Raw genomic sequence first — 19,956 nt, 5'->3', positions numbered from 1 at the left:
TATGCTCGGGAACATGTTTCACTTAATTTTATGAAGATATTTTACACACTGACCTACATATTCAGCAAACAACTATCGACTAGAAAATCGTTTGTTGAATACATACAATAAATATTACAACCCATGGATACGAGATCTGTTCAAAAAATTTAGGTCAATTTTAATTTTTCTGAAAATTTTTTTTATTTATTCGTCAGATTCTATTTTGTCGCCTACAAAGTAAACCCCATCAGATAGAATATACTCGTGCCACGCTCATGCCAAAGTTTCCTAAAAAATTGCATGACATGAGCCAACTGCTATCCCGAAATCTTTAGCAACGATTCTCCGTAACAATTTTCTTCACTTACTCAAGATTTTCGTCGGTTGTTGATGTGACCTGGAGTGTCCAGGGGAGCGTCGTCATTCACATCTCCTCTTTGAGAAGCTTGTGCCACTCGTAAACAATTTTAAGATTTTTTTTATTCAGGGTCTCACCGTATGTCACTGCCAACACTCTATTGTTTTTGAGTACTTTAGTAAGGACCTTTCATAAAAAAAGTATGTAATTAAAAAAATCATCGAATGAACAAAGCTAGCGAAATTTGAAAATTCACCTTATTTTTTCAACAGACCTTGTTTTTAAAAACGACAACTTAAAAACGGATCTTTTATGAAGAATGTCGTCGAAACATTATTTCCGAAATACCATATAATTTCTTATGTTAAGCCGTGAATCGAAATTGTATAGTCAGCTCTGATAGTTAAACTAGAAAAACTATTGGTCATACCGGGAAAAATTAAAAGTAGCAATGTGACTGAAATAGATAACGTAATAGACAAAGCTCTAAAGAAAGTCATGGCTTTAAAAGTATATTTGTTCGCAAAAATCTACAATGCGTTCTTAAAGGAAGATATATTCCTCTACTAGCTTAAAGTGCAGTGATTCCTAAATCAAAGCAGGCACCGACAGAACCTTCATTCGACCTATTCGCATGTTTGACATAAAAGTGTACGAAAGCATAATAAGAAAACGCAACGGAGTTGGCAATCAAAAAGCCATTATCAGAAAGATAATACGACTTTATGAAACTTAGATCCGCCATTGATGCACTAAACCATGTCGTTGGAACTGCAAAATACGCAGTAAGATGTGAAGACTTTGTATGAAATAAGTACTTATAAACATTGTTGAGAGTTTTTGAAAACATACGACTAATATTCGAAATATGAAGTACACCAAAATCTGCTCTATTACAAGTGGAATACAGTAAGGCCTGGTTCAAGGTTCTTTCTAAGGAATCTGATGTAAGATAAAAAAGAGGCGCCAACCACAAGCAGTGAAATTAGTCGAATACGCGGATGACCTTAAACACCTAGATTGCCATGGAGTAGATCCTATTTGTGCCAATGGTTCGCCTCGATTCGCTTAGGAATGGCTGATCACAAGGCAGAAGCCATGCTTATAAGCACTAGGATAGATGGATTGTGAGATTACTTAACAACCACAACGGAAGTATCTAGAAGTTATATTCCACCCAAGGTTCAAATTTACAGACCACCTGGAGTACATACTTACACATCAAATAAACAGAATAAAAACCTTATGCTTTAGCAAGAATTATGCTAGCTGGCGACTTTTACTCGCGAAGGTTCAGTATAGATCCTTGCCCTATAGATAACATTATGTGCTAGACCAATAAACGCAATATCGCATAATCAGTGACATCCGAGCAATATCTAGTAATGCTGCTGAAGTAAGGAATAGCCAGTATGCCGCCCATTGACATCCAGAAGAATTCGCCCGAGTTCTCAGAGCTTAATGCAGCACCTACTATTACAGATTCCGTCACAACTTTAGTCCGTATTGTCCGACGAGTATTTGACAGCACTTCTATGTCTGTGCTCTGCTAAATGGAAATCTATCAGCAAAGCACATGATAGAGGTGACTTTTCAGGTGGTTCCGTAGGAGAGAATTGAGTGGGGAGTGATTAGTTAGGTAAAGAAAAAGACAGAACTAATTATTATATTAGATATATTTAGAACCTGAGGAACTTTGCTTCCAACTTAACTTGGGGTTCAACAAAAAACAAAGGAACAGGATGCGCTAAAAATTTAAGGTTGTCAAATATCTCCCTCTCTTGCTTTTTGTTCAATGCTTTATAAAAAGTGCTACAGTGATCGGATTTAGTCCAAATATGCACCGTTTCGTTAGATATTCTGTTTCCATCCAGATGGCAACTTTATAATACCCCTTTCGTAGAAGCCCCCTCCTTATTTGCGAAGAACTCGGACAGCCACTTTTCACAAGACTCTTTTGAGTTCAACTTTACACCAACAAGGGCGTTCGCAATGTACAGGAACACGTAGTAATGACTTGGCGTTATGTCCGGGCTATATAGCGGATGCGATAAAACCTCCCATCTGAGCTCCCGTAACTTCTGACGAGTCATCAACGAAGTATATGGTCTGGCGTTATCCTGGTGGAACACTACACCATTCCTGTTGGTCAATTCTGGACGCTTCTGGTCGATCGCCTGCTTCAAGCGGTCCACTTGTTCGCAGTAGATAGTAGAATTAAGCGTCTGGACATATGAGAGCTGCTCATAGTGCATGATTCCCTTCTAATCCCAACAAACACACATCAATCCCGTCTTGGCCACTGTTTAAGACGATTCACCGGCCTTCGACCACGACCGCTTTCGCTTTATATTGTCGTATGTGATCCATTTTTCGTAGCCAGTCACCAACCGCTTCAAAAATGGATCGAGTTCGTTCCGTTTCAGCATCATATCGCAGGCGTTAATTCGGTTCAGAAGGCTTTTTTGCGTCAAATCATGCGCCTCCCAAACATCAAGCTTTTTTGTTGGATACACAACCTTCTGCAGATGATGTAAAATGGTTCGGTGACTAACTCCCATCTTCTGGGCGATGTCACGAGATACCACATGCCGGTCTAACTCGATGTTTTCATTGATTTGATCGTTATTCGTCTTTACAGGTCTTCCGCCGACTGGCTTATCCATGGTGTCGTTTTCACCCGCTCTGAATTGTCGAAACCATTCCTCCGCAGTTCGAAGTCCCCCAAAACACCATTAATCTCACGGAAGGTTTCTGTAGCGGATTCGCCTTTAATGAAGGAAAACTTTAAAATATCGCGAATTTCGGCGTTAAGCGAATCCATGTTTTCACGTTTTTAACTGTTGAACGCAACTCATACCTTTTGATGCCGCCCATGGCAAACGAAATAAAGATCTCCTGTCATCAAACCAACCTTTGGGCGTTGGCCATGGCAAATATCGCATCCGATAGAACGATGAGCTGTACGAGATATACGACGACATTGACATAGTTCAGCGTATTAAAAGACAGCGGCTACGCTGGCTAAGTCATGTTGTACGGATGGATGAAAACACTCCAGCTCTGAACGTATTCGACGCAGTAACCGCCAGGGGAAGCAGAGGAAGAGGAAGGCCTCCACTCCGTTGGAAGGACCATGAGGCGAAGGACTTGGTTTCGCTTGGAATATCCAATTGGCGCCACGTAGCGGAAAGAAGAAACGACTGGCGTGCTGTTGTTAACTCGTCTATTGTCGCGTAAGCGGTGTCTACGCCAGTAAAGAAGAAGAAGAAGTCTTTGTAAAAACTGACCGCTAACACAGTTCAATTCTTAAAAATAGTTTTAATATCGATTATTGCCACATTGTTATGATCTATTAATAATAATATTAATAGTAATAATAGTATAGTTGTCCTTTTTTTTAGAAATGGAATGAATCTCACAGTCCTTAATACCCTTAATATACATTGTATCGCCCTTGTGAATTTTTTTATACCAGAATTATTAATTTTCGATAAATTTACATTGGTATCACTTAATGCTCATTATGTATTTCTCATTATCGTTTTATGCTAACTGCTCTCACACATTTTTATGCTTAAACTGCTTTAGCTACCTTAGCAGTGTTCACAACCTATCTTAAACCCGACCTGTTGTGGTCGGCAAAGCAGTTTTGTACGTCGCATACAGAGTGACCCCAAATGTTTACTTATTTTAAAGACAATTGCATTTCTGTAAGCAGTCCTCTATTTCACTATTTGAGACATTTTGAAGTAAAGTCTCAATTTGTGACAAGTTCCTATTGACAACATAGTCTCTAGTTTTTAGTCATAAAATATTGTTTCCAATTAGTTAGCAAGTCACAAAACTTAAAAGAACTCTTGTCTGCATTTATGACCATTTATTTATTTATATTTACTATGTATATACATAACCCTATATCTATCTCGGTTATTTTTTTGGGTAAACAAAAGTATTCAACTCAGTAGCAACATGTTGCAAGTGTATAAAAATGTATATAAACTTAGTGATTTAGAATGTTTATGTAGTTATATGTTGCTATCATATTTAATGTAAAATGTGTATGGATATTTAAGAGTTTGTCTTATCTCACAAGCCATTATTTTCGCCTTGAGCTCCACGTTACAATAATATCTAATTAATTCTTCTTCTTAATTCTTTATTTTTGCTTTCATCAATTATATTTCGTAAGCATAGACGTCTGAATCCGGCACTCAAACAAGCACAAAAGTTCAAAAGTAGCGATTTAATTGCTCACGCTGATAACACCTGCCACTATCAATTTCGTGCATACAAACTACAATTTTTACTAATTATGGACATTGATAAGGTTATTAAAACTAATTAATGTACACAAACAGAGCATTTGCTTTAATTGTCTTTTCATTAGGAACAACGGAAGTTTTTGATTTGTAAAATAGTAAGTACAGGGAATATTAAAAAGTATAGAAAAATAGCATAAAACATTACGAATAAATAAGTAAGGAAGGGTTAAGTTCGTGTATAATCGAACATTTTATAATATAGAAAAAAACTAGACACAATGCTGAGGAAAGCAATTATGGGCACAACATGCCTACAGCTGGGCAGGTCGATCAATAATGTCTTGCACTCTGTAGTGTTATGGTTAGAGGAAGCTCTTATGCACCAAACATTTGTTGTAGACACCTGTCTCGACATCCAGAAAGACTTCAACAATGTGTGACCGGAGGCTGTAATTAAAGTCTTTGTAAAGTTTGAGGTGGAATTGAATCTCAAGCACTTCATAATTGTCGCTTTTATGAGGTTTACCGGCTCTGCATATTGCTGGTAAATGATTTACTGAAATAATAATTAATAATATTGTAAAAGGAAGATTTACAAGGTGCGTTCCAAAGTAAACAGGAACGAATCTATCGCCCCCTGGTGGTGCCACCTATATGTCGACTGGTGCGTTAGAATCTGCTATCTTTACCAACTCACCAGTGAGAATTTCATGATATTTCATTGATTGGAAGTGAAGTTATTGCATGTCAGTATGTTTGTGTTATCGGTGCGAAAATGAGTTTCGACCAAAGAGCCAAAATTAAATTTTGTTTTAAAATTGATAAAACTTTTACCGAAACGTTTCAATTGCTGAAACAAGTTTATGGCGATGATTGCCTATCCCGTAGCAGAGTGCACGAGTAGTTTCAACGTTTTCAAAGTGGTCGTGAGGTCATAAATGACGATCACCATGTGGGCCAATCAAAATCCGTGATCACCGAAAATTACATCGAAACTGTGCGTGAATTCATCAAAAACAGCCGAAATCATCATTGAAATTCATGGAAGTGGATCGATTTATCGTATTTCGACCGAAAATTTGGGCTAACGAAAGGTGTTTGCACGGTTTGTTCCGCACAAATTGAGTGACGACCAAAAATTTCTCAGAATCCAACATTCGAATCGACGCTTGTGACCGATTATTTGACCAAAAATCACATTTTAACCATTAACCTATTCACGTATTCAACTGATATGGCACCGTGCGACTTCTTCCTTTTCGGAAAAATTCATTTTCCCATCAAAGGAAAGCGTTATGCAGACCTAGAGGCCAATCTGGCGGCCTTACCGGCCAACGAGCTAAAACACTTGTTCGACATGCTTTGGACCATGCAAAAAGCTGTGTTGAAGCAGATGGAGACTATTTTGAATAAAATAAATTGATTTTGCCGAAAAAAAAACACTTTTTTTTGTTTTTTTTTTTGTTTTAAACCCTGTTTACTTTGGAATGCTCCTTGTATTACTACCGTTAGCGAGCTAACTCAAGAATACCTCAAAGTTATGTCCAACAGGGCAACTGGTTAACCTGTCAACCCAAGCAAAACCGAAATAGCCTCATTTACGAGGAGGTATAAAATATCAGTTCGGAGACTCACTCCTCCAACCTACGCACAAGGCGAAGTACTTGGGACTAATTTTTAATAGGAAACAATCATGGAGACCAAAGGAGAAATAGTCGAAACTGATATTAGTGGCTTCAAGAAATTTGTGAAAGGCTTAAAGCGCTTCGTCGAATTTTAAGATTTTTCTGATCATTAAGTGAAAACTGAGATCCTTGTTGGCGATTGTAACAGGGTCTTGGATGCGATAAAACCTCCCAGCCGAGCTCCCGTAGCTTCTGACGAGTCATCAATGAAGTGTGTTGTCTGGCGTTGTCCTGGTGGAACACTACACCCTTCCTGTTGGCCAATTCTGGTCGATCGCCGGTTTCAAGCGGTCCAGTTGTTCGCAGTCGATGATAGAATTAAGCGTCTGGCCAAATGAGAGCAGCTCATAGTGGATGATTCCTTTCCAATCCCACCAAACACACAGCAAAACCTTCCTGGACGTCAATCCCGACTTGGCCACTGTCGGGGATAATTCACCGGCCTTCGACCACGACCGTTTTCGCTTGATGTTGTCGTGTGTGATCCATTTTTCGTCGCCAGTCACCACCCGCTTCAAAAATGGGTTGATATCGTTCCGTTTCAGCAGCATATCGCAGGCGTTGATTCGATCCAGAAGGTTTTTTTGCATAAAATCACGCGGCACCCAAACATCAAGCTTTTTTGTGTATCCAGCCTTCTGTAGATGGTTTAAAATGATTTGGTGACTAACTCCCATCTTCTGGACGATGTCATGAGATGCCACATGCCGGTCTTTCTCAACCAGAATATGGAAACTACTTATGCTATGTTAATTGTTAATCTATCTTCAATAGAGAACTGCAAAAGTAGACCGATAGTGATATCAAACGACGCCATATTTTTCTCATTCTTTTGATATTTCTCTTCAGTAAGGTTTGCCATTTCATTATGGAAAAATACTATATAAGATCCAAAACCGAGACGAAGTTATTAAAATTTACTACTGAAATTCGAAGTCAGTGGCCTCAACTTTAAGGGCGCTACGTCCAATTTATGATTGTCATATTTGTCCTGTCAGGTCAACAATTGAGCGTCTAGAGGAAAAATTTAAATCCACAGGCACAATACATAATGTTCCCGTGCCAGTAAGACAAAGAAGAAAGCCGCTAGCGCATCAATTGGGGTAGATCCAAATCAGTCCCTCACACGTCGACCTCAAGCGTTAGTTTCTCTCTGTGACGTCATTGTGGCGAATTTTGCGAAAATATCTTGTCCTACATCCTTACAAGATCAAATTGACGCGAAGAACTGAAGCCGCTTGTCCACCAGAATGGTCGTATTTTCGTGAATTGGGCTGAACAACAACTTGAAAATGATCCGGATTTCCATCGAAAAATTATTTTCAGCGATTAGGCTCATTTCTGGCTTAATGGCTTCGACAATTAGCAAAATAAGCGTCATAGGTCAGACAATAATCTACATGTACTCCATGAGTTACCACTGCATCTAGAAAAAAATTAAAGTTTGATGCGCTATAAGGGTCGGCGGCGTCATTTTTCCGTGATTCCGTGATGATCAAGACTATCACGCTCAATGATTATCGAATATTTTTGGTCCGAATTGCATTAGATGGACTTGGACAATATATGGTTCCAAGAGGACGGCGCCACAAGCTACACAGCGAATGTGAACGTGTTATCTCACGAAATTGCCCAGTCCATTGACCGCCTCGGTCGTGCGATTTGACACCGTTAGACTATTTGCTGTGGGGCTACATCGAGTCTATAGTCTATGTCAACAAGCCTGCGACAATTGATGAACTTCGTACGAATATTGAGCATGAAATTTTGCGCAGTATTGGCCGATTTAAGCGTGAAAACCGTCCAAAATTGGGTTCAGCGTCTGAACTTCTGCAAACGCGCCCGTGGTGGTCATGTAAAAGAAATCGAGTTCTATAAGAGTTCGAAGTGTAACTGGAAAATCACAGCCAGCAATTGTTCGTGGGCTCAAACACCTTAATGTGAATAAAGTTTTTGTTTATCGCACCATCACTCGTTTCAATGATACTGGTAGCATCGCAAAACGCCATGGAGGTGGTCATCAAAAGAGTGCAACGTCACATGAGATGGTTCGGAAAGTGAAGAAGCGACTTGAGCGAAATCCACGACGAAGTGCCAATCAAATGGCTAAAGAACTAAATATATTCGACCGCAGCATCCTACGCATATTGAAAATTGAGCTTAAGTTCAAGCCTTACAAGTTCCAAAAGGCCCATGATCTCACATCAAAGCAGCAACAAGTAAGACTTGAGAGAGCGAAGCAGTTGCTTCGCTTGGCCGAAAGCGGTGAAATTCCGAACATTGTGTTTTCTGACCAAAAATTTTTGCAATTGAGCAATTCGTATACTCTCAAGACGATAGGGTTTACTTGACCGACCGTTTATACGAGAATCTAAGTCATCGGTTGGCCACCAGGAGGCAGCACCTGCCACAAATAATGGTTTGGGCCGCTGTCACCGCAGATGGGCGCTCTCCAATTATTTTCACCGAGCCTGGCGTCAAAGTAAATGCGATATATTATCGAGAAAGTATTCTGGAGGCTGCCGAACTTCATTACGACACAATGGCTCTCGAATTCACCAGATGCGAATGCAATGGATTATTTTCTCTGGGCCATTTTGAAGAGCAAGGTCCGAAGTAAAAAATACACCAGTCTCGAGATGCTGAAGAAAGCCATTGTCCGTGCGTGGGTCAAAATACCGGCAGCTTGCGATTCGTTTTTTGACCGTCTCAAGGCCATAGTTAAGACAAAAGGTGGTCATATCGAGCAAAAGTGAATTGGTCCTGAATTTGTGATTATTTTCACACATTTTGTACTTCAAAATAAATAAACATAAATTTCCAAACAAAATTTATGGCTTTTTTAATTGGTTACACTTTGAGTGCCGGACCCTATACATATTGGCATCGAATGTACTTTCACAGGAATAAAGAATTTCATTGATATGCCAAACCGTTTTTGTTGCACTCTTATATGGAATCTTGGGTAGTTATTGTACCGATTTCATCTATTTTCGACATTAAATTATACTGTAACCGATATGACTCGCTCTCTTAGTTTTCTAAGACTTCTTAGAAATTGTTTTTTTTTTTAGCATTAAATTAAATTTTCATTATTCTGCACAACTTTTATGATTTAAAATATTTTAGAGTTAAGAGCGTATACAAATTAATAATTAAAACTATTTAAAAAACAATAATTCAAATATAGAAAATATCAACACTGGTAACTCATATTCGAAATTATTTATCTTTTAAACCGGATGCGTACTTAAGTGTTGCATTCGTCGACTTCGAACACCAACTGTAATCTGTGCTCATTCAAGAGCCAATGCTCTCCACCATTGTCTTTCTGGGTGGGCAAAATCGAGCGAACTAGTTCGTTTTACAGCGCCGTTTGTGTTGCGGAATTCGACTAACGGTGCATGTGTGTGGTAAGTGGTTTGTGTGAGGGTGAGCGCCAACGGCGACGAGTGACGAATGCATTGAATGCGAATTTATGCCACACAGCAGCGTAATGCGATTCTCATTTAGTACGGTGCGTAAACCCCTCGCGAATGGAAGCCTTTTCGAACTGAGGCGCTGGTCAAACGCAGTGAACGTGACACCTAAGCACATAGCATACCACTACAGCACAGCAAAGCACAACCAAGTGATTTTTTTTTATTTTTTTCGGTGAAGAGAAAAATTAAATTTCACGCTAGTTGAATAAAAGATTGTGAAAAGGCCGAAAGCAATGCATGAAAACGCATTGGAAATGTGCAACGAAGTGAATTTTAGCCGATTTTCGACACGAAAAAGTGTGAAAGGGTAGTGAAATTCGGTTTGAAAACGTCTAACTTTTTTCGGCATATTTGCTCGCCTTGGCTTTGGCTTGGTAAAGCGTGTAGTAGAGGAATTTCGTACTTACAAAATTGCAATACTTTTGTGCTGGACTTTTCGAAATCACCAAGAAATGTGAAACGAGTGTGAAAAGTGAATTGTATATTGGAAAAACGAAAGGAATGAAATTACATTTCTAAAGCGAAATTCATTTAACAAAACAGCGAAAAAAGTTGGGCAGAAATACGAATGTGTGTGTGTGTGAAGCATGGAAAAGGCCATTAATTTTCGAAATAAATATCTTTCGGCAGTGATGTGAATACATATGAAAATTTATGTGCGGAAATTTTGCTGGAGCATTGAATTGTAAGTCGTTTTCGTCGTTTCATATATATTTCATACATATCGTTTCATTTCTTTTACTCGGCTGCTGCTGCTGCTGCTGCAGTGCAGCCCCACAATTCCGAATGAGAAAATCTCTGTACACCACAATTTCTTATGTGTCGGGCGAGCATGGCAATGTTTTCGGGTTGGCAGGCAACAAAGCCAAGGGAACGGACACATACACATACACATATATACAAGCGTAAGTGTGTTTGCGAGTTAAACTCAACACGACATACTCGACTTCGTCTACGCTGGCTTCTTTTCGTAAGCGCCCACCGCGACCCCGCCGTTAGTCAGGCGTTGTTTGTGAGCCGAACGGCCGGTGGGGGTATGCTTGCAAGGGGCTGGTGCTGGCAGGTGTCCCATTAAGGACAGAGGCGCGCCGCTTTGTGCCGACAGTGTACAAGCGACAAATACACGCACACAGGCACATACACACACACACGCGCGTAGAGCTACATAAACAATTTGTAATATATTGACTGTGGGGAGGGTTGTACACTTCAACCCCCAAGGGCCGAAAACATTGAAGCGATGAAGCGAAAAAGTACACGTTCAATGAAAAACATTCGAAATTTGACATTTTCGAATATTTCACAGAAATTCGGCGAAAACGGAAGTAAACTGTTTTGGCATGCGGATTTTCGGAGATGCAAAGGCGCAACGGTAAAATGAAAAGCGAGTAAAGTGTTGAGAGCGGACACATGATGGCGAGAGCGCATACGAAATAAAGGGAGCGATACATGATGGCGAGAGCACATACGAAATAAAGGGAGCGTGTACAAAATGATGAGAGCGCATGCATAATGCGGCTGATGCAGTTGAGCGCGCGCAAGCACGTGAGCGAATTTAGGTGTGCAGCAAGAGAGACAGAAGAAATAAAGCTATTCACGGTTTGCGTTAGTGTGAGTGAGACGATAGTTGTATGCGAATATTTTTACTACACATTGTATGAGAGCGCAATGTTTTCTACCAATGAGAGCGCTTACATACAGGAGCACGTATAACGTGTGTCCTTACGTGGAAGAGCGCAGACTTGTGAGTGTTCTGACGAGCGAGTGTCCTTACGAGCGAGCGTCTTTACGAGCGAGTGTCTTTACGCGCGAGCGTACATGTGAGCGCTGCGCTCCGAGAGTGCGCACTTAGGAGTGGGAGGCAATGCAGCCACACACACACACACACAGAGACAAAGTTAAGTGTGCGTAAAGGCGCGCGTTCGGCCAAGCTCGCTACTTACTGACTTACTACTGAATGAGAGTTGCATTATAATTGATTTCATGCTTTGACATTTCAAGGATTAAAAAAAAGGAGTCGACAATGTGCATATGTGACGATGTCACGCACAAATGCGTTGGGCGTGTGTGTGCCTGAGTGCGTATTACATATTGCCTTTGTGGGTAATAATTTACGGAATAAAATAAAGATATTTTATTTTAATGGCGCTGAAGCTGTTGCTTCGTTCACACCACAAGCACCCAAAAAAAAAAGGCAGCGTTAAGCGTGAAAGCGGCTGGCGGGTAGCGACATGGAGTGGCATATGAAATGCTGTGGTCCACGGTGGAAATTGTGTGCGAAGTGTGATGGTTATGGCAGTGTGTGACGATGTGGCAAACTGGCAAACAGTTTTCGGGTTAGGTTGGGCGCACCAACACACAGACACAGCAAGGTCGCGTAGCAGCATTGCTATTTGGCCGAGCAGATGTGCCCAGAAGTGCGTCGCCTACCAACGATTAAAGGGAGTTTTTGTGCTTGCTGCCACTGTGATGTGGCATTAACGTTGAGGAAGGGTGCTGTGGGGAGCCCGGAGTGTGCATATGTATCTATAAGGCGCTGCAAAACAAAGCGCCAAAATGTAATAAGCATCAACTGTCCATTTGTGGGCGCAAACATACGCTGATTATATAAATTATTATGCTCTTACAATAATAATAACAACAACAACAACAGTGACATTAGAGAGAAGGCAGAGCATGGCAGTGTAGTGTGCACGTAACTGTTAGTTGTAGTTGTATTGCTACTATCAATGCCAATACTAACGAAAGCAACAACAAAATCGTACGTTCGCACGCGCCATCACTAGCCGCACCACTACAAATACCGTTACGCACTTGCGACCATATGCGCCATTTCGACTATACTCAACTACTACACTGACAGCACTACAAATACAACTTTAACTACTACTACTACTACTGCTACTACTATAACTACAACTACAACAACAACACACACTACTACAACTACTTCCACACACTACTACAACTACTTCTACACACTATATACAACTAAACGCATGAATGTGCCTGCATACATGTATACATATAATACAAACTAACAACGACCGAGCGAGGACAACTGCCATTATGTAGTACGAGTACGTTACAATAACGGTTTATCGTAGTACTCATCTGCGAAAGTGGCGATGCTGCCGTATTCAAACAATATGGCCAAGTTTTTGACGATATGAACGACCTGAAGGATGGATGGACAATTGAATGCACACACATTCGCACTCACACATATACATATATAAATATATTTCTATGTATATATTAGTGTTTGTGTGTGTTTTGTTTGCGCTTGTGGCCGATATAAGTCCAACATAATGACAGTTATAAATTTTTTGCCGCTTCCGCTCACACGCACACACACATTTGTTACATACGCACATATACATACAAGCAAACGCTCATACATACTTACATTCAAGCACATATATATGTATGTTCGTATGTATGTATATGCACAGCGTGTAGAAAAAAATCCAAAGTTTCTCGCTTTTCGATAACTTTTCATGCGGTTTTGGTTTCTTCGCACATTTTTCTCGTCGTTTTCCTTCGCATTGTCTTTGTTGCTGCCGCTACTCCGCCTTGCTTCGTTGACTGGCATCTTCAATGGTGGTCTGCAGTTTTGCCAACTTTTCGCTGTGACTTTTTTTCAACGGCCTCAAAGTGCCAAAGTAAAAAAGTTTCATTGCACCTGAAATATTTTCGGCTGTGGCCGTTTTATGGCGCCGCAAACCGCAAAATGGAAGTAATATGGCATTGTTTTTGTTTTTCGTAAATAATTTCTATTAAATCCCTTTGCTTGCGCTGTCTATTATTATCCATTGCCAGCAACTTTTCTTGAATTATCATTTTTGTGTTTATGCGTTTTGAATATATTTACCACTTAACTGTAAATTTAGTTCGCATTTTGTGCTTGCGCTTCTTCAATTGTTTTGCTTCCGCTTTGAACACATACTATACATACACACACATATATACATACATACATACATTTTCATAATATACAATTTTCGTACTATCTATGCGCTGCTCCTTCGAGAGTGTCCTTCGTGGTACAATGAACATTAACTTGCTATAACAACAAAAACTACAAGCACCTAGTTGCGCACAATGCTAGTTACAACAAAAGCAACAATCATACGTATATTATATATAAAGTTGTTTTTATATGCTATTGCTGTTTGTGTTGTTTTTGCTTTTTGTTTGTTGTTTGTGTTTCAATTAAAACTTAAATTTCCCCAAGCAACTGCATGGAAATTGTGTGTGCGCCAGCATAGCGTAAGCGAGGTACTCAAGGTGGCCAACACAGCTTTCTGTTGGTTGAGGTTGGTCCAGTTGGTTATTGGTGTTGCTGTTGTTGTTGGCTGCAGCTTGCCATGCCATTTGGGATATGCTTTGTGTAAAATATTCTTATGAAAATAGATTTAAAGGTTTTCGTTTTATAACATCTTGCAGTTCCTTTTTTTGTTTTTTCTGGTTTTGCGTTTGCATTGTGTGATTCCACGTTCATTTTCTTGCGGGATTTAGTTCGAAGGATTGTGTATATGTGGTGGTGTGACTCGTTGTTTTTGTTTTCGATGTCCATATTATTTCTTATACTGTTATATGTTTCAGTTGGAATGGCGAAACGAGTAGTACTCCCTAAAACAAACCCTTTGGTTCAGAACAAATTTTCAGAAGTTACGCCAAAAAATCAATCTTAACAGCATTTTTAAAAGTAAGATTGAAAATAAAATTGACTTTTTCATTGCTTTGGCGTTTCTTAAGGAATGATCTCATAATTTTATCTTTATAAATGATATTGCACTGGATTGCATAAGTACAATCTCCAATAATAGTTGTGTTATAGCCAGCTAACTGAGCAGCTGTCAAGTCTACTTTTGAGTTCCTCAGACTCTGTCAATTTTAAAAGCGGAGTCTTAAGTCGAGAGTAGTTATTCAAATGTACACGGCACTCAACATGGCTAACTCCACTTAAAAGATGACCACCTAGAAAGCTTAACTAAATCCTTTAGAAGTCATTTACGTCTTGTCTTAACTTGAACGGCCAAGTTCCTTGATAACTAAGATGATATGATTATACAAAGGCAGAGTAGTGTTCCAGCGTATCTCTACTTACTACAATACTTCCCTTCTTGTATTTCCCTTCACTTCCTGCTAATGCCCATGCGGCTCGCACGTGATGTCAGTAAGTTCAGAACTGTCACAGTCTTTTCGTGATGCGTTTTTCCGGACTCGAAGTGTAACCAATTAAAAAGCCGTACAATCGGTTTGGAAAATTATTTTTATTTATTTTAAAGTACAAAATGTGTGAAAATAATCATAAATTCAGGACCAATTCACTTTTGCTCGATATGACCACCTTTTGCCTTAACTATGGCCTTGAGACGGTCAAAAAACGAATCGCAAGCTGCCGGAATGTGACTTGCCGGTGTTTTGGCCCGCTCAAGGAAAATGGCTTTCTTTAGCATCTCGAGATTGGTGTATTTTTTACTTCGGAACTTGCTCTCCAAAATGGCCAAGAGAGAATAATTCATTGGATTCGCATCTGGTGAATTCGAGAACCATTGTGTGGTCGTAATGAAGTTCGGAACGTTGTTTTTCAGTCATTCTTGTTTCACTCGCGCTTTGTGAGACGGTGTTGAGTTTTGTTGAAACGTCCATGGTTTGCGACCGAAATGTTGGTTTGCCCACGGCTATAAAGCAGCCTCCAGAACACTTTCCCGATAATATGTCGTATTTACTTTGACGCCAGGCTCGATGAAAACAATTAGAGAGCGGTGACTGCGGCCCAAACCATTATTTGTGGCGGGTGCTGCCTCCTGGTGACCAACCAATGACTTAGATTCTCGTATCAACGGTCGGTAAAGGAAACCCTATCGTTTTGAGAGTTTACGAATTGCTCAATTGGAAAAAAATTTTTCGTCAGAAAACACAATGTTCGGAATTTGACCGCTTTTGGCCCAGCTAAGTAACTGCTTCGCTCTCTTAAGTCTTACTTGCTGCTGCTTCGGTGTGAGATCATGGGCTTTTTGGAACTTGTAAGGCTTGACCTTGAGCTCATTTTTCAATATGTGTGGGATGCTGCGGCCGGATATTTTCAGTTCTTTAGCCATTTGATTGACACTTCGTCGTTGATTTTGGTAAGATCTCTGACCTAGACGCGGTTCGTCGTCAACGACCCTTTTTTGACCGTCGTCTCTCGACCCTCTTTGAATAATTTGTACCAATCAAAAATACTTGCTCGCGACAAACAATTATCACCGAAGGCCTTTTTCACTACCCTAAATGTTTCGGCACCAGAAATTTGATTAAACACACAAACTTTAACGGAACTTCGTTGTTGAAAAATTGCATTCATCATTAAAATCGCCTAATGTACCTCCGAAAAACAAACGTATATCCTAATTATTATTTTAATGTGACATTTGGCACAGATGTCACTGACAGTCATACTAATCTAGAAAAAAATGTTTCGTTGAATGAAATTGGTTTGAAAATAACTTCTAATTATCGGAAATAGCAATACATAGTATGTTTTAAGGGAAAAGTGTGGCATTCAAATAATAGGTTAGGTAAACCTACTAATCTAAGTATATATCGAATTTATTTACCTTTCAACTGCGTCCTCATTGGATAATTTTTTTAACTTTTCTAATTTAATAATCAAGGTAAGGTTAGTCGGGTAGGCCAATGAGCCACGCATAGAACAGTTTGGGATTCCCTGATGCTTGCTCTAGACATTTCCTGCAGTCTTCTCGATCTGTGAGCCTCATTCTGCGGTCGTGTTTCGCCACCAGACAATGACCAGTTAGTCTTTTCTATTAAGTGGGCGTAGGAGTTTTGTGAACTTCCGATCTACCATTTTACACATGATTTTTGCAGTTTTACACCCAGGTAGTTCGTTAAATCGGGTTTTGATGTTCTTTATCATGTTTCTGACCAGTTCTTCGTATAGACAATGCATGGGTTTTCCAATCTTGATCACGTTTTCGGCAGTACCCGTACACCATTCTTGGCAATCTCGTGCACTATTTCATAACCATCCATGTTTTTATGGCCTGGCACCCAGTTGAAGTGAAGTTGCTTGCTTCTGGCAACACTTCCCACTGCTCTCCTGTATCCCAAGAAACATACATACATATGTATGACCGATAAACGATACGAGGTTACTGCCTTTATTGCTGTTTGGCTGTCTACTCGGGAATTGCCTGCAGGCGCATTAGAGACAAGCTCCACCACTTACGCAATAGCAAAGACCTCAGCTTGAAATATACAGCAGTGGTTCGGCAATTAAAAAGGCTGACTTATACCTAGTTATTATGTTATCAAAATACTTATGGCTTACTTACATAATTGAGCCGCAAAGTGTATAATCTAACTAGCTTTGAAGCAAATAGACTATCCCAAATCTTATACACTCTTCCAGCCCTTACAGCTTTCTTGGCTTTGAGCACTTTTTTTCAGTGGGGAGAGAATGAATGAATGAATACGTCATTTAATAGAAAAAAGTCAGAAAAGTCTATCACGAAGTAAAACCTTTAGGATTTCTCGACCCTGTGGACAGTTTTGTAAGGTTAGCTTGCACTACTGAATGTATTTTAAATGGCAAAAGTAATATTTTAGCGTAATACTATATAGCTACACATATCTAATTCATATGTACAAAATATTGTGTAGTCAATTAATAAATGACTGAGAGCATTTCTGGCCATCTAATATGTATGTATAATATATCTCCGTTCCTTATAATATATAGACTGGTTGAAAGGTCCTCTGCTTTGTTCTATATCTCATATTGTGTTTGCTTTGAATTTCATTGAAATATGCGCACCATGCGTTCGTAAGCTCCTATATATGTATATGTACATACGTAGCTCTTAACTTTAATGTGTCTTTCTGAAAGCGTTTGCTGGTACATTCATCCTGTCCATAAATGTCTTCCCCGCATATACCAAATACATATGTATATATATTATATATAAGTTTGAGAGTTTATGCTCATTTATCTTATGTATGGCAGCACGTTTGTGACACTTTTATTGTAATGGAAATTATCATGCGATATCCTTTAGGATGTCCTCGGTCTCATCAGCTAGCGCAAACATATTCACACTCACTCGCAATTATGTACCACATTCCACTCATTTCGTCTCTCCGACTTTCTTTCTCCTCCGTTCATGTGTGTTAGAAGTTGTTTTTGTTTTCAAATTGCATTCACACGGTATAGAAAATAAGCTTTTAGGGCGTTTCGTGCTGCATTTTTAACTTTTACATATTTTTTAGAGTGAGTTTTTGTAAAATTTTTGACTATAAGTTGTTTTTGCAGTTTTGTTGGTAAATATAGAAATATTGAGAGTTTAAAAGTGGAAGCTTTGCATTTTGTTGGTTTCGAACGATGTGAGAACAGTTTAGATATTCAGTTCTAGTACAGGATATGGATACTGGTTCCCTACTTTTACTTCTTTTGTTATTGAATAAAGGAAAGTATAAAATGGCAAGATTTTGTTTATATAAAATTGAAGCGCCTTACACTTTAAATTACTAAATTGCAGTTCATAAAGTGCAGAGCACTAATATGTTCCAAATTTTAATAATGAATTTCCTTTTCTTTGTGCTGTCAACATTACAAATTCACTAACGTGCCTTTAACCAATAAACCAGCTATCGTTTACAGAGATATTAGTTTATAGCTTTTGGAAAATATTTGTATCAAAAAATCCATATCTTTTTGGCATGATTGTATGATCTACTTATTTAGTTTAATGCATTCATTTAAATACCTCTTTCTTTATAACTTATGAACTTGTGTAGAAAATCTAAAACCGGCGGCAGCTAGTTTCAAAAATATGTTTGATCTTGCTTAATCCTCTTTGTATGGCCCTCATTTCTTAGTTTTTTTTTATCTTCTTAATTTTTTACAAACAGTTGGCAACCTTTTTAGAGGGGAGCCTGGTTTAGAGGCTTCAAAAAATCGATTTTTTTGAGGATTTTTGGGAAGGAAAGAAATAAGTGATTAAAGCAAAACTTCTAGGGTTTATAGTTATATATTTAAACATCATTCACAAATTTTTTTGGATACGAAATCTTTGATATTCTGCCTTTGGGAAGCAATTGCCCGATGCATTTCGCATGTGCATTTGTCGGACGGCGGGCAGGATGCAGGTCGCAATTTCTATCGGAAACAAAAAATTCAAAGAGATTCATATTTTTTAATAATTTATCTTCTAGTTAAACTAAAAAAAATTCCAAAAAAAAGTTTAAAATTTTAGAAATTTTTTAAAAATTGAAAAAAGTGGTTTTTGACCAAAAAAATTTTACTTTATGTTGTTTAAAAATATGTTCAAACTTGACTTTTCTTAGTTTTTTTTAGTTTAACTAGAAGATAATTTAATGCCAAAGATAATAAACAATTCCATACGACGTTTAGTTTTTTTTTCTATACTGCCCGGCAATTAAGAAAAATCGTAAAAATGAAAAACGGAGAAATCGCGCTTCAAAATTTTCGCTTTCTGCCCAATCGCTCATACGAGTATATAGTACATCTGCTAGACGCTCGGTCACTATTTTCCTTCTAGCTTCCAAAGTTTTTCACATTCTCATCTAAAACTTTGAGGACATTTTCTTAGATTGTTTTTAAAGAGATTTGAGCAAAAAAAAGTCGATTTTTGAAGCTTCTAAATCAAGATGCCCCCTTAATTCTTATAATGATCACATTGTTTCCATACTTCAGGGGGTTAGTGTGGTTACTGCAATTCCATTGAGAATATTTTCTATATTTGTTTGAAACTTTGAGGCTAACTCAAATAGTGAGCCCAATAGTATATTTTTCTGTATTTACAAGTATATCGATGTGATATGGTGCGGTCAATCGAAGTCGTAGCTCACGCCAAGATGGATTTCGGGAAAGTATGCCAAAATCAGTTATTGTTGTGTAAATTATTGATTCTGTGCGTGAAATAATATTGCAAGATCGTAATGTGACGATGTGTAACGTGAGATTGAAACAACTATAGATATCGGCACACATAGACATGATTAAATCAACTCAACTAGTCTGACTTTGCTTATTTTCAGGCAGTTGCTAAATTAGATTGCGAAAAAATCAATTTAAATTAAAAACATTTTGTTTATAAACAACAACCACACCCTTTCGCCTCATAACACTGCGTTAAGTCCAATTCCTACCA

The 19,956-nt window shown here is 38.8% G+C and overlaps 1 protein-coding gene and 1 long non-coding RNA gene across 3 annotated transcripts in view; one reads left to right on the top strand and one right to left on the bottom strand.

Annotated features, from left to right (window-relative positions):
* LOC125780225 (uncharacterized) overlaps positions 1–19,956 on the bottom strand; it is a 341,973-nt gene that overhangs the window by 7,355 nt on the left and 314,662 nt on the right. The window lies entirely within an intron of this gene.
* LOC105225690 (voltage-dependent calcium channel subunit alpha-2/delta-3) overlaps positions 9,774–19,956 on the top strand; it is a 105,527-nt gene continuing 95,344 nt past the window's right edge. The window contains exon 1 of one of the 2 annotated variants that reach the window (XM_049461701.1): positions 9,774–10,457. The gene's annotated coding sequence lies outside the window, so the exon portion shown is untranslated. The remainder of the gene's footprint in view (positions 10,458–19,956) is intronic. The other variant, XM_049461694.1, reaches the window with a different exon arrangement.

The sequence above is a fragment of the Bactrocera dorsalis genome, chromosome 1 (assembly GCF_023373825.1).
Source record: "Bactrocera dorsalis isolate Fly_Bdor chromosome 1, ASM2337382v1, whole genome shotgun sequence".
In the NCBI taxonomy this organism is placed as follows: Eukaryota; Metazoa; Arthropoda; class Insecta; order Diptera; family Tephritidae; genus Bactrocera; species Bactrocera dorsalis.
Note: the sequence above shows the minus strand (reverse complement) of the source record. Positions and strands in the feature narration are given on the sequence as shown.